The sequence below is a fragment of the Cupressus sempervirens genome, chromosome 7 (assembly GCF_028749045.1).
Source record: "Cupressus sempervirens isolate cs-2001-9-10 chromosome 7, ASM2874904v1, whole genome shotgun sequence".
Lineage (NCBI taxonomy): Eukaryota > Viridiplantae > Streptophyta > Pinopsida > Cupressales > Cupressaceae > Cupressus > Cupressus sempervirens.
The window spans coordinates 400,375,712-400,389,091 of record NC_143124.1 but is presented as its reverse complement, the minus strand read 5'-3'; the positions used below and the strand labels follow the sequence as shown (position 1 = coordinate 400,389,091).

The 13,380-nt window shown below is 31.6% G+C and overlaps 1 pseudogene; it reads right to left on the bottom strand.

The window, feature by feature from the left end:
- Positions 1-4,817: 4,817 nt before the first annotated feature.
- Positions 4,818-6,590, bottom strand: LOC149547204 (uncharacterized; annotated as a pseudogene).
- Positions 6,591-13,380: the final 6,790 nt, after the last annotated feature.

Sequence of the window (13,380 nt, the reverse complement as noted above, 5' to 3'; positions counted from 1 at the left end):
CACCAAAATTTGATGAAATGAAAAGGGTTTCTTAAGAATGTTCTTATCTTTACATAAATGTAAGGTTTGTCAAATTATGAGTTTAGTAAGTAATTATTGCTTATTTTCTAATGGAGTTATGTATAAAGTAATGACTAACACACTACTTGAAAAATAACTATAACTTTCAAATGGTACAACATTTTTTAAATCCAAAAGATGCATCACATTCTATGTTTCTTCTACTATAAAGGAAAAAATAAATGAAAAATTCAATTTTGTAGAGTTTTGAATTACTTAAGGTGGTCAAACACAAGAGTCTTTTTATTCCAAAAATACTAAAGTCAAAAATTAATTATTAATTATTTACTTAGAATAAAAATACCCAAAAATATGTGCCACATCTAGGCATGAGTCTAATACTTATATCTAGAATATTATTAAAATATATTGTCATTTGATTTTTATTAAGGTGGTCAGACATACGTCTACTTCTTACTTTTGTTCTGAAATTTTTGTAATATTGCATTAAAATTCAAAATTTTGACCAATCAATTTTTATTTTTTTGAGATATGTCCTAGTAGTTTAGAAACTAGATTTAATTTTTTAGAGATTCTTTTCTCTCAACTTTTTGATATAAAGTTAATAACAAGTAGAAAATTGCATGTCAAGTTGACATAACCTTGATTTTCTAATTTTTTATTGCCACTTAAGAGCATTGTTTGGTTGACCATGATCCTAGACATAACCATAACCAAAAGAAAAGGTTGGTCAATGCTCACTACAAGTTCCTGAAATCAATTGCTAAAAGCTCTACTTTTTTCTATGTAAATGTTGATCATTTTAAAATATCTTTTGTTTCAAAAGTCTTACAATTTTTTTCTAATCGTGGAATGCTTCATGTTCAAAAGAATTACTTTAATATCTCTGATATGAGAACTGGCGTCGTTGCAATAGAATTTTAAAAAGTGTTGATGATTTTTCAATTTTTGTAAGTGGGAACAACATCATTAAACTACTTTTAGTACTATCTTCCTTCTTGATTTCAAAGTCACCATTTGTCTGAGAACAGATATCTAAAGAGTTGGAACCTTTATTATCAAGTTCTTCACATTCCTTATCAACATTATTATCTTCTACATTTGTAGGCATTGAAGAAGCAGACCTTTGTTCTTCAGATGGACTAGAGCATTTCTTTGTGATATTATCATCACTTTTGTCACTAATATTTTCTTTGATATTAGATTCAATTTTTGTTTTTATACCAAGATACTCTTTCAGCAAGGAATCCATCACATCTTTAGCCTTGGCACAAACAAATCAACATTTTTTTATACCATTAATTTTTGCATTCCTTCAGCCATATGCAATAGAAAGGGAAATCATTTTAATTTTTACAACCATGCCATCACAAAAAGAAAATATCAAACCATTTGTAGTCGAGATTTGTCACTACCTATTTGTGCCAAGTCTTTGTAGGGTTTGTGGTAATCCAAAACCACTTGCTTGGGTGAAAACATTAAAGCAAAAGGAAATTGTATTAGTTGGAAAATCCCAAATGGTTATGGGTGAACTCGTAAAAAATCCAAATTATAATGAAAAGAGAAACAAAATGATAGTGATAATGGGAACCAAAATCTTATGTTGTAAATGGGTACCTAAGAAGGCTTAATGCTGGGACGTATGTCCTATTTGATTAATTTCTCCCACATATAGATACATTAGTGGTAGAAATTAAGGGAGGGTTTTTGAATAATGTTTATTTATTCAATGGTAGGAATGCATTTAATGCATACTCCAAAACTTTCTACTTACCTCATGAAGCTTCTTCCTTTGATCAATATGAGAATTTTAAAATATAAAGAAATCTCTAGAATGCTTCCTTTCTTGAAGCTTCTCAAGAAGTCTCTAGAAATATGTATAAGCTCTCTAAATAGGGAATTCCTCTTAGTTGTAAATGTATGAAGAAAAAATATGTGCTTTGATAATAAATTGTGCATATTTGATATGTTCAATCTTGTTTTGTTGCTATGTTTTTTAAGCTCTTCTTTCTTTGAGCAATATCTAAATTTAAAAATATATAGAAATCTCTAGAATGCTTCCTTTCTTGAAGCTTCTCAAGAAGTCTCTAGAAATATGTATAAGCTCTATAAATAGAGCATTCCTCTCAACTGTAAATGCATGAAGAAAAATTATAGTGCTTTAATAATAAAGTGTGCATATTTGATATTTGATATGTTGTTTTGCTGCTCTATTTTATTTAGTTCAACATGGTATCAAAGCATATTATGATTCATGGCTATGCTATTTTTCTTGTTATGTGAAATTCTAATTTTTTTGTAGATCTAAAGTTTTGAAATGACTAGATTTCTAGTTGTAAAGAAATTTTCCTGAAGAAGAGAAATGTTTCTGTGAAAAACTAGTAGAAGTGTGATTCAATAAAATGATTGGCCTAGTCGAAAGAAAGAGCAAGCATTATTTTGGAGCAGCCAGTTCGTAAGGATTCCTATTGTCTTAGGAAAGAAATTTTAGCTTTGAAGAAGAAAAAATGCACCATTATGTTTACATAGCACATTGAAGTGTATTTAAAAAAAATTTATGTGTCTTTAGTAGGAGATTGAAGTCTCCAGCTCCTGACCAAGGTTGACATAGATCAAAGTTTGCAAATCACTGCTAGGAGTGTCATAAAAAAATTAATTAGGGTAAGCATGAAATTTGATGGCAATTTTTGATGTTAACAAAGGGTGTTAAGAATTGCATATTTCACAATAATCAAAATAAAAAATAGAAGTGTGTCGTTTAAGGGTTAGTTTGGATTGAAAAGTTACATTAATACAACATTAAGTGTTTGGAAAATGTGCTTTTTTAAAGATTTGAGATATTGTAAAGAATTTGAAGAGAGAGAGAGAGAGAGAGAGAGAGAGAGAGAGAGAGAGAGAGAGAGAGAGAGAGAGAGAGAGAGTGAGTAATTAATCTCAATGGGAAAAGCTAGAATAGTAAAAAATGAGAAGATGAATAATTTAGAAGAAGAATTAATGAAGGTAAAGAAAGAAAATGCAAGAGTGATATGTGACAATGATGTTTTGCAAAGAGAATTGACAAAGCTAAGAAATTAACTAAGTGTAAAAAGATGTAACTTTCTAGATCAGATTAATGTTATATAGAAGCAAATGGGTAGCTAGAACAATAATTAAAGTCATTTGATATTGTTAAAAAAAAAAATGAAGATTTGAAGAGAGAAATGAAGAAATTAAAAGAAGAGAATGGCTTATTAAAAGATGAATTAAATCAATCACTCACTTTAAGGAATGTATGCTTGGAGAAAAAATTAGTATGCAATATTTCATGTAGTATCTAGAAGATTTGGAATCATCACTTGATAAATGTGTTTTTAAAAATGATAACGAATGTAAAAAAGAAAAGGACAATGTGTTCAAAAATAATACTAGTTGTGATAATAAAAAAGTTGGTTGGAATATCATGAAGTAAAGGATTGGGAAAATATGAACAAGGAATCATAGAACCTATTCTACCAACAATGAGACCAAAGTATGAAGGACTAGGATATACAACAGATGAAAGAATGATGTTATTAGTTCAAAGTAAAAAATATATGCAATGTTAAAATTGTAATAGGAAAGGACACATGAAAGACAAGTGTTGGGATCTACATTCATGTAATATTTGTGGCTCAAAGAGTCATAGTGAAAAGATGTGTTGGAATAGAAAGTGTAAAAATATTTGTATGGACAACTGCTTAAAAATGGACTTTGGATGGAGCTATGAATCAAGTTGGCAAAAAATTGTACATATGATCAAAGGTTTATTAAGTTCAAATGTTCAAGTGCGAGCAATAACAAAAATCCTTCAAAGTGTGAATTCTCAAGAAGGAGTACAAGTGGTTTGAGCAAATCAGGATCATTATCAAAGAATGAGATTTCCCTATTATTGAGATAATATTTGTGCCAAGTCTTTGAAGGGTTTGTGGTAATCCAAAACCACTTGCTTGGGTGAACAGCTTAAAATCAAAGGAAATTCTATTAGTTGGAAAATCCCAAATTGTTATGGGTGAATTCGTAAAAAAACCCAAATTATAATGACAAGAGGAAAAAAATGATAGTGATAAGGGAGACCAAAATCTTATGTTGTAAATGGGTACCTAAGAAGGCTTAATGCGAGGACCCATGTCCTATTTGATTAATTTTTCCCACATACAGATCCATTAGTGGTAGAAATTAAGGGAGGGTGTTGGAATAATGTTTATTTATTCAGTGGTAGGAATGCATTTAATGCATACTCATGAAATTTCTACATACCTTATGAAGCTTCTTTCTTTGAGCAATATGTAAATTTAAAAATATATAGAAATCTCTCGAATGCTTCCTTTCTTGAAGCTTCTCAAGAAGTCTCTAGAAATATGTATAAGTAGCAATTATAGTGCTTTAATAATAAAGTGTGCATATTTAATATTTGATATGTTGTTTTGTTGCTCTGCTTTATTTAGTTCAACACTGTTGTAACTGTAAGTTCTTGATTCATTCTCTTGATATCACTTAGACTTTAACTCCTCCTCAACACCTACTATGAAAATCTATATAATAATGGGTTGTTCATTGTCTAAGTTAGAAACTTGGATGGGGGCTTGTCCATCTTGAACACTAAAAAGTTGCCAAAAACCTTTGTTTTGATACTTGTTCCAAACTAGTAATGGAAAAGACCATACAAATTTTTGAAAGATTGATGCAAATTTGTGAGCAATCGTTGAGACTTTGGGATAGTTTGTAGGTTCTTCAATAGCTGGATAACAAAAAAGTTTCTTGTGATTTAGTTTCTCTTCTTAGGGAAAATATGCAAGAGGGGTCATAGCATCACAAGAACTCCTTGTCTTCATAATAGATCCATTAGTCACCAAATTTTACTTGTGTACTGTATTCCCAACACCAACTTCCTCAGTCTCTAGTATTTGAGAGTTTCACGAATCAGAATCTTCCATATGTTGGTGATTTCTCTCTCCCTTGATTACTTGTTTATTTTTGTTACTTCTCCCTTGGGTGTGGAAGAACATCTGTGACCTTTCGTTATTGTTTGTTTATAGTATGCCCATTCATTTTCTCTATAGCTTACATCACATGCTCTTTACAGGAGAATGTAATGAACCCAACAGTTGCACCTTTTTTATAATTAACATTTGAATATGGTAGTTCTAGACCATCAAGTAGCCTCTTGAATCTTCTAGCAAACCATCCTTTTGAGAGATTAATGATGCACTTACTCAAGGACATTGTTCTTCTCTTTGTAAAACCTTTAGGGATTAAGATCAAGCTCTTTTTATCTCTTTAACTTTTTGGCCCATTCAGAGGTGGGGTCCGATAAATTATCTTGTTGAAATGAGTGGTTATAAGTTATTTAAAACTATGAGATTAGTGAAAAGATAAGATTTGGTCTTGTATCTTTTTAAACAAAGAGAAATGATATTAGATGTGTCATTTAAAATCTCATCATTGTAAAGCAATATTATAAGTTATTAGTTATTTATTAACTAGAGTGATGTGTATAATTTGATTTGGATTAATCAAGTTTAACTAGTTGAAAAATGATGTATCTTATAACCAAGATTGATCAATGATAGTAATTCATTAAGAGTAATTTTTATTTAATTTAAAGTAGATAAAGTGTCCATGTGTCATTTTTTTAATTATAGAGAAAGGACTGTTTAAAATTTGCTGCTATACTTTTGTGGAGCACTTGCTTAAAAGTTTAAAATAAGTTTTTAAAAAGAGAACTAAACTAAGGAGCACTTATTAATAAAAGAGTTATGTGTCTTCACCATAAGTTTTTATTTACGTTTATTTTTCTTACAATTTTTTATTTAGATATTATTTATAAGAAATAGAACTAAAGATTTATGAAAACAACTATATCTTTAAGGTTATCAGCTCCACATGTATTGTTCTCCAACAAACTGAACTTCTCCCCTACTAGAAGAAGTAAATAAAGCAATAACATGGAGACCTATCCAATATAATCAATTTAGCCAGAACAATTATATTTTTAAACAAAGTTTTAGTGAATCACGAGTGTCATATTGTCCATTTATAAAAAAAAAAGTTCAGGAGCCTTGTTAGACATATCTTGATTGAAAAGCATAGATACCAATAGATCCAATATTCTAAAGTAATTAGAATTGGCTTATTAGAATAATTTTAAAAGAATTTAATCTTTTGTATATATTTGAACTAGAAAATCCAAATAACTCTTCTGAATATATAGGAAAATCAGAGAAACTAGTGTTAGGAAATAATTTGATAATTTTCTTATATTAATTCTAATTATTGATTAACGGGTACCCTGTTGGATAGCTCCAGTTTTGGCATAGACGAGTCTCGTGCCTGGGCAATATAAATCGTTTCATGTGCGTATAGAAGTATTAGAGGCAGAAGAAAATGGTTTGAATTTTATTTTTAAGCTTTGAGTGGGATAAGCTATAAACCACCAAATAAGAGGGACCGATAAGCTACCTAAGAACTTCGAGCGTGGCAGTTAAGCAGGGCAAATCATATAGAGGCGTTGAACGAGTACACGAAAGTGATAGAAAGCTCTTTCTGTGCATATCAAATATTAAATGCTAATTATGACGCGGTTTTCAAGTATTTGTAGATTGTCTCTACAATAATTCCTTATCGAACATCCCAAAGATGCATCTGTATGTAAGGAAAAACCAGTGCAGAATTTCTGTAGAGGGTTTTACCACAGCGGTCAATTTTTCGAGCATCTCGCTTCTTACTGGCGTGAGAGATCAAAGCCTAATGTTCTCTTCCTTACTTATGAAGACCTCAAGGCAGCTCCGTTGGATTGTATTAGAATGTTGAGTCATTTTATGGGGTGTTGGTGGGTAAAAGGCGAGGAAGATCTGAGGAAAATTGCTGACAAATGCAGTTTCCAGTGTCTCAGATGGAGGTGAATAAAAATTGCGAAATCTGCGTGCCTGGACTTCGATGGAGAAATAACGTTTTCTTCAGGGAAGGAATAGTGGGTGGTTGGAAGAATTTTCTGACATCTGAGTTGAACTCAGAGATGGATAAAATGATACAAGAGAAATTTTCTCTGGTAAACGAGTTGGGCCTGCAATTCATGTATGAGTTAGCGGATAAAGATGTTGATATAGATGGGCTGTCTGAAAGACCATATAACGAAGTGAAGTAATAGCTCTGTGTAGTGTGATCAAAAGCAACAAGCTGTCGTAGATTCTGAGCTATTTCTCACTGAAAACTCCTATTACAGGGGTACTTTGTAAGCTCATCTCGAGAAGGTTTAAGTATTTTGTTTGATCATTCCGAATTTTCTTTGCATCCTCTTGTTTTTCCTTATTGTCGTATTTGGTATCGCTCAAATTTTCTTTCTAATTTTCTTTTACGAACCTTTAAAGCCAATATTACTATTAAATACAATATATTGTTGTTTGCCACTTCGTGAAAAAGAAATACAAAAAGGGCTTAAGCGGCTTAGTGTATTAGACTCACTGTGTGGAAGCATAATAGCAGTCTAAGATTGTGCAAGTTTGCTCCTACGTTATTTTCTTATAACAAAAAATGTGATATGTTCTTTTGATTGTATGAGGTTATTCAAACGGGGACAGGTTAATCTTCATTCAAAATTACTAAAGACAAAATAAAGTCAAATTTTTAAAAAAAAAAAACCCAGCAAAAACTATACAGATTAGGGAGATCAAATGCTGAAATTTTTAAAAAAATTTATCATGTTTTCCATTTCCATCTTTTGAAAATTGGTCAACTATATAGTTTGAATGGAAGATGGGATGGAGGATAGCTGATCCGTTCAAAAGTGTAAGATTTTATCATCTATCTACAGAATTATATTTAAAAATAAGTTACTACAATGAGATCAAATTTTATGATCGATAAAAACAATAGTATTTCAAATCATGCGAAACTCTTTTCAAAACATAATAGCATGTACATACGGCATGCTTTAAGGGTTATTTTGAATACTACCATTAATACTGGTATTTTCAAAAATGTTTTCAAGCTCCACAATTTGAAGGAGGCTGAGGTCTGTAAGCATTCTGTGAGCAGGAGGGGGCATATTGTATTAGAGGAAACCATGGTAGGGGAGAGAAGTAGGAGGGAATTGTCAAGAGAAGCAGAGAACTAGAAGGAGAAACCAAAGGTTTGACATAAATTGGAAAAGGGTGGAATCACTAGATTCTTGGAGAAGCTCCATGGATTTGATGCGGGGATCACCACGATTATGGTGGATTCCTGGAAAAATGGGTGAGTCAAAATTGATGGGGTCACCCACCATGTCAATGCAGAATTGATAGCTTGGGCTGTAGAAATCCCTCTGGAAGGGAGTAATTTTTTCAAAGATAAGAAAATGTCGACAAACGCTGTCAAAGTTTTTGGGAAGGATGAAAAGGAGCTGAATAAGCTCATCAAGGTGGATACGTATTACGAGATGGAATCAATTAAAAAGCTATGGAGGTATGTTCTCAGGATTATCATTGAATATATCTCCCTGGACACCAGCTTCGATAGGATAAGAACGCATCATTTTGTCTTGCTTAATCACTTTAGGCATGGTATTGAAATTTCTTTTCCTTTTTATCTCTTCACCTCCATGAGCAAGGGTATCAGGGGTTTCAAGAGGAAACCAACTTCTAACCCAACTCTCCATGAGGGATTAATCCTCTTGGTTTATGAGTATCTAAAGTCTCAAACCAAGGGAAAATCCCTTGGTGATACTGCTTGTGCATCCGAGGAAACAGGGAACTATGACTTCAAGGATGTGCAGAGCATAAAATCGAAAGAAGAGGACATTTTTTCCTCTAAACCTAAGGAAGAAAGGAAACCCTCTGCTTGCCTTCCCTACAAAAAGAGCCCCAAAGGTCTACCCCCCATCCCCCCTAAACCTAAGCCTCAGGAGGAGGAGGAGGATAATGATGATGACGAGGAAATTGACTCAGACGAAGTGGAGAAGGGGGAGGAGGATGAGAAGGAGGAGAAGGGGAGGGAAAGTGAAAAGGAGGAGGAGGATTCAATTAACATGTCAGGGAATCCTTAGAAAAGGAAAGAAGATGAGGTTTTTGAAACCAATGACTAGATTCCTAAGATTTCAGGCCCTAGTCCCACTTCCTCCCTATCTATAGATATTTTGGGAAAAGAGAGTGGGGAGGTGATAACAAAAAATAGGAGGAGGTCTTGGAGGAATTTTAAATTGAACACAACCAAATTGGAGATTGTCAGGGAGTCGTTGAATATTCAAGTGATGGAAGACATTGATGGCAAAACCCACTATGATGATCTCATTGATCCTAGTCTAGCCATGATCTTTGATAATGTGAGGAAAACTGGGCTTAACCTTTTGAACAACGTGAAGAACAACATGATAGACAACTTTGAGTCTATCAAATGGTTATTCCATGAAATTGAAGAACTTAAAGGGAGAAGAAGCCAGGAAGGAAACCACATTATTAGTTGTGACTAGGGACACAATGAAGAGGATAGAAGCCATGATGGTAGCCAATGGCTCTTCAATGTCTAGGAACATAAGGCATACTAGGAGGACAAAATCACCAAGGTTGAACAAAGAGTCCAAAGGATGGAATTCTTTCATTAGAACCTAGAAAATTAGGTGATCACCACTTTGAATGCTCTAAATGAGAACATTAACAGTATGGGTGAATCACTAATTAGTGTTGGATTTGGTAGGGATAAGATGGAGAAGATCAGCTTGGAAATTGGCAGAGGATGATCCAAAAGAAACCAGGGACTAGGTGGAAGCTGAAAACTAGGATCAAGAGGATGTAGACAACAGGAAGACTAATGAAGCTATAGATACCCTATAGGTTCTTAACAGAGAGAATTGATAGTTAGTGCTTTTTTACTGTCTCGTACTTTCCTTGTGTTGCTAGTTTTTTCTTGTTCTAGTTTAGCTGGTTTTTTGTTTCTTGGTTGTAGGCCTATTGTTTAGGGTTGGCTTTTGTTTAGAAGTTTCACTGATGTTGGACTTTTCAGAATATTTCTATATTTGATATGTTGTAAAAACTTTTGGGTTTTAGGATCCTTGTAAAACCTATTTTACTTAATAAAAAACAATAGTATTTCAATAAAATCTATCTTGAAATCCCAGTATAAGCAATGTACATCAGTGATCGATTACAAAATAAATAAGGTCTAAATAACAATGGTGGAAGACTATTTGTACATAAACTTTCTTGATTAGATTTCTCATATAAAATATTGTAAATCCATAATCTACTCTGTTGACTTTACAACTTCAATAGTATAAACATTTCCAAAACATTTGGTTTTCTCTTTTTTTGATATTTCTTCAAGTTTTTTATGGGCTATGTTTTGATATATTTGTTAGTCTTCATTAATTTTAACCTCATAATTCTCAGGTTCTATTCTAAACTATACTTTATTGATGAGAGCTTGTTTAAATTTAGTCTTAATAGTATAACTGTTGATGATTACCTACCTGCACAAGTCTAACTAGAGGAGAAAAACATAATATTTCTGTTAGCATTTCATCATAATTTTGGTTTATACAGTGGGTAACTTTGTATAAATCTTATGCTTTGTAACTATGGAAAAATACATAATGATTAATAGACTTTTCATTTTATTATACCGTAGTTTTGTTTTCCTATGTTCTTGATTAACAATTTATTGCTTCTATCTTTCATAAAGATCATTCTACATGGTACCAAGGGACACAATTGGTAGAAAGGAGCATGAATTTTATTTAGAGATATTGGAGATCAAATTATTAGACAAAATGGAAATTTTATATTAGTTCAGGGTTGTTTCTAATGTGTTTTGGTGTAATTGTGAATTGAGATAAAGTTTTATTTATCTTGGGGTTCATCATATTTAATAATTATTTTCATCATTATGTGATCAAGTTAATCACAGAGAATTAGTTGTCTTAGAAACAAGGGATAGGGATCATCACATTCAAAAGGATTTATTTGGTCAATGTCTAATCCAACCACTATACTTGTATAATTCATAAGAAGCCATTAATCATTTGTTATCAACCCCAAATGGAGTACTGCCCCTTTTTCCAATAATCTTCACCTCATTATTACTCGAGGATATTCAAACCTATCATCAAACTCTAATACAAATTGTTAGAGTGGTGATCATCATTGCACCAAAAGATTGAACTATTAATGTCCCATACAACCACCAGACTTATAGAATTAGTCCCTTATTGAGGGGAGCTCTAACAATTTTGTCAAATCCTATCTCTATGGACATATTCTTGAGCCAAACAACCATGAGAATAGATATGAATGGTTGAATAGTAATGAAATCTTGTATGAGTTAATATGCATTTCTATTTCAAAATGAGACTTTACATTACATAGACCACATTTAGTGTTACCATTTATTGCTTGGACCATCATCTAACAAATATATATGGACATTGACTCTTTATCTAAACATTATAGTTCATGAATAACCAAGATTCTATGGATAATACTAAGATTTTGGTTGCCCCTCTTATGTGGGCACATCTTTACTTTTTCATAATTTAGCATTGTTTAATTGAAAACTTTCAGTGATTCTTTTTAATAAGGTATACATCATCTTTAAGATATGTCTTTGTGGGATGAATTAGTGATAAGTGTTTCAAACTTATTTGTGTAATCATTTTACATCTAGATGATGATATTGGTTTCATACATCTTCTCTTTCATGATGTTGACTATTCCTTAGTTGTTGTGAAAAAACCTTTTGGCTCTCTTCTTCACTCTTTACATGATTTTTATTCATAGATTGATGCTTTTTTGGATACATTTGGACAATATTTTAAGAATATGTGGTTACTTTCTAAGGAGGTATATGATTCTTCTGATTGTTCTCTACATTAATTTTTGGGAGATTCTAGATGGTCATTTTCAACAGTGTTTTGTTTTCTTATGAAAATAATCAACATCAACACAACATGGAGACCACTAAGTATAGTTTGGATATATTATTTACTTGGAGTTCTCCTATTACATATGTTTTTGGGACTTGGGAAGACTTTATTTACACATATTTGATCTTGTTTCCTCCATAGGGATAAATTTATTGTTCAAAGATCATTGGCCATCTTTTCATCTACCACAGACTACATATTATGGAGTGTTGTATCATCTCTTGCCTTTTATGTTTTGTGCATCCGTTTTGGACTAAAAGAAAGTGTAAAGAAAGTGTAGCATAGTAGTTCTCTTTTTTTGTTAGCATCTGTATTGTGCAGGAGTTTTACTTCCACTTGGTTTTCCCTCTTTCCTCCTTTCTATCTCCTTAGTTACACGTAAGAGTTCTTTACATCTCTCTAAAGATAATGGATTTGGTAAGGTAACTAAAGACTCTCAATGATTAACTATGCATTACATGCTAACTATTGTTTTCTTTATAGATGCATTACACACAAACTTTTTCATCATCTTTCTATTGATTCCTCATACATGACAAAAAAGTTTTATCTATTTCATTCTATTGTCAATTTTTTTAATATAGTACTTTCAGTATTTATAAATGATACATTTGGTATATGATTACTAAAAATAACACAATAAAAAAAAATTATTTCTTTGGCTTCTCTATTTTAAACTAGCATATGTTTTTTATTATCAAACGATCTTGCATTATGGAGATTTAGTTACATAATAGTACATGGTATTAGAGCCTAGGAACTATGAAGGAGAGTAATTTTTTGCATTGGAGGGATTCATCTTCTCTTTCATTTCACTTTCTCTAATCTTCTTAGGGTGAAATAAATTATTAGATAATAGTTCATTTGGTTTGTTATCATCTATGAGGGAGGGTGGTTATTGTTTGTTAATTCAAATCTTATTTTTATGTTTCACTCTCATCTATAATCTATAGATGAGAGACTATTTATGTTTAGTCTAGATAGTGTAACTTTGGATTCTTGCCTACATGCATAGGTATAACTCAAAAATTAGTAAATTATTTCTATTATCATTTCATTTTAATTTAAGTTTATATGATAGGGAACTTTGTATAAGTCTCACAATTTGTGGTCATGGAATACTTAATGATTGATATATTTTTCAGTTTTAGTATTGAATATCTCTATTTTCATCTTTTCTTGATGATTTGTTTTTTATCTTCTATGTAATACAAAGACCTATTTTATTTTGCAGTATTAGTTGAAAAATACTACAATATTGTTAGAAAATTTCTCTAATGAAAATTATTAGTATAGATGTAGATAGTTTCATATAGATGGGAAGATTTTCATATTAGAGAAAGTTCAATTTTTTTATGGAAATAGTTTCATATAAATGGAAATATTTTTGTATCAAAGAAAGTTAATTTTTTTAAACTAGATTCAATAGAGCTCAAATGTGTTGGTGT